Here is a 1,870-nt window from a genome sequence, read left to right on the forward strand (position 1 = left end):
ATTCATCTACTAACACTTCTCTTCCACCCAAGAATTTGAACCCACTCTTCCCCTCTGTGTTTGGATTCTTATCTTTTCCTTCCTCTATTCTTCTCTTCTTATACTTACATAAGGAATCTCTATACTGTGACATAGAGGATTCCATATTTTCTTTTCTGTTTTCTTTTTTTTTCATATGAGCAGGAATAAGGATAAGAACATTCTTGTTGAAGCTGATCCTGAACCTAAAAGGACTTTGAAGAGGAAGCTAAGGGAAGCTAAAGCACAACTCTCTGGAGAAAATCTGACAGAAATTTTTGAAAAAGAAGGAGACATGGCCAAAAATAATAATAATGCAAGGACGATGCTTGGTGACTTTACTGCACCGAATTCCAAGTTACATGGAAGAAGAATCTCAATCCCTGCCATTGGAGCAAACAATTTTGAGCTAAAGCCTCAATTAGTTTCTCTGATGCAACATAATTGTAAGTTTGATGGACTTCCATCAGAAGATCCTTTTCAGTTTTTAACTGAATTCTTGCATATTTGTGATACTTTTAAGACCAATTGGGTTGATCCCGAGGTCTACAGGCTTATGCTTTTCCCATTTGCTGTAAGAGACAGAGTTAGAATATGGTTGGACTCTCAATCTAAGGTTAGCCTGAACTCTTGGGATAAGCTGGTCACGGCTTTCTTAGCCAAGTTCTTTCCTCCTCAAAAGCTTAGTAAACTTAGAGTGGATGTTCAAACCTTCAGACAGAAAGAAGGTGAATCCCTCTATGAAGCCTGGGAGAGATATAAGCAACTGACCAAAAAGTGTCCTTCTGACATGCTTTCAGAATGGACTATCTTGGATATATTCTATGATGGTCTGTCTAAGCTATCAAAGATGTCACTGGACCATTCTGCAGGCGGATCTATTCACCTAAAGAAAATGCCTGCAGAAGCTCAGGAACTCATTGACATGGTTACAAATAACCAGTTTATGTACACTTCTAAGAGGAACCTGTAAGTAATGGGACGTCTCAAAGGAAGGGAGTTCTTGAAGTTGATGCTCTGAATGCCATATTGGCTTAGAACAAAATATTGACTCAGCAAGTCAATATGATTTCTCAGAGTCTAAATGGAATGCAAGCTGCATCCAACAGTACTCAAGAGCCATCTTCTGAAGAAGAAGCTTATGATCCTGAGAACCCTGCAATAGCAGAGGTGAATTACATGGGTGAACCCTATGGAAACACCTATAATCCCTCATGGAGAAATCATCCAAATTTCTCATGGAAGGATCAACAAAAGCCTCAACAAGGCTTTAATAATGGTGGAAGAAACAGGTTTAGCAATAGCAAGCCTTTTCCATCATCCATTCGGCAACAGACACAGAATTCTGAGCAGAATCCATCTAGCTTAGCAAATATAGTCTCTGATCTATCTAAGGCCACTTTAAGTTTCATGAATGAAACAAAGTCCACCATTAGAAATTTGGAGGCACAAGTGGGCCAGCTGAGTAAAAGGGTCACTGAAACTCCTCCTAGTACTCTCCTAAGCAATACAGAAGAGAATCCAAAAAGAGAGTGCAAGGCCATTACCTTACATGGTGTGGCTGAACCTAAAGAGGAGGAAGAGAACGTGAATCCTAGTGAGGAAGACCCCCTGGGACGCTCAGTGACCAATAAGGAGTTTTCCTCTGAGGAACCAAAGGAATCTGAGGCTTATCTAGAGACCATAGAGATTTCATTGAACCTCTTTCTGCCCTTCATGAGCTCTGATGAGTATTCATCCTCTGAAGAGGATGAAGACATTACTGAAGAGCAAGTTGCTAAGTACCTTGGTGCAATCATGAAGCTGAATGCCAAATTATTTGGTAAAGAGACTTGGGAAGATGAACCTCCCT

The 1,870-nt window shown here is 40.3% G+C and overlaps 1 non-coding gene across 1 annotated transcript; it reads right to left on the reverse strand.

Annotated features, from left to right (window-relative positions):
• Positions 1-706: 706 nt before the first annotated feature.
• On the reverse strand, positions 707-814 carry LOC112731428 (small nucleolar RNA R71). The gene has a single exon (XR_003167206.1). It is a non-coding gene; the product is annotated as a small nucleolar RNA R71 (small nucleolar RNA).
• Between the last annotated feature and the right edge of the window lie 1,056 nt (positions 815-1,870).

This window comes from Arachis hypogaea, chromosome 12, assembly GCF_003086295.3.
Source record: "Arachis hypogaea cultivar Tifrunner chromosome 12, arahy.Tifrunner.gnm2.J5K5, whole genome shotgun sequence".
NCBI lineage: Eukaryota > Viridiplantae > Streptophyta > Magnoliopsida > Fabales > Fabaceae > Arachis > Arachis hypogaea.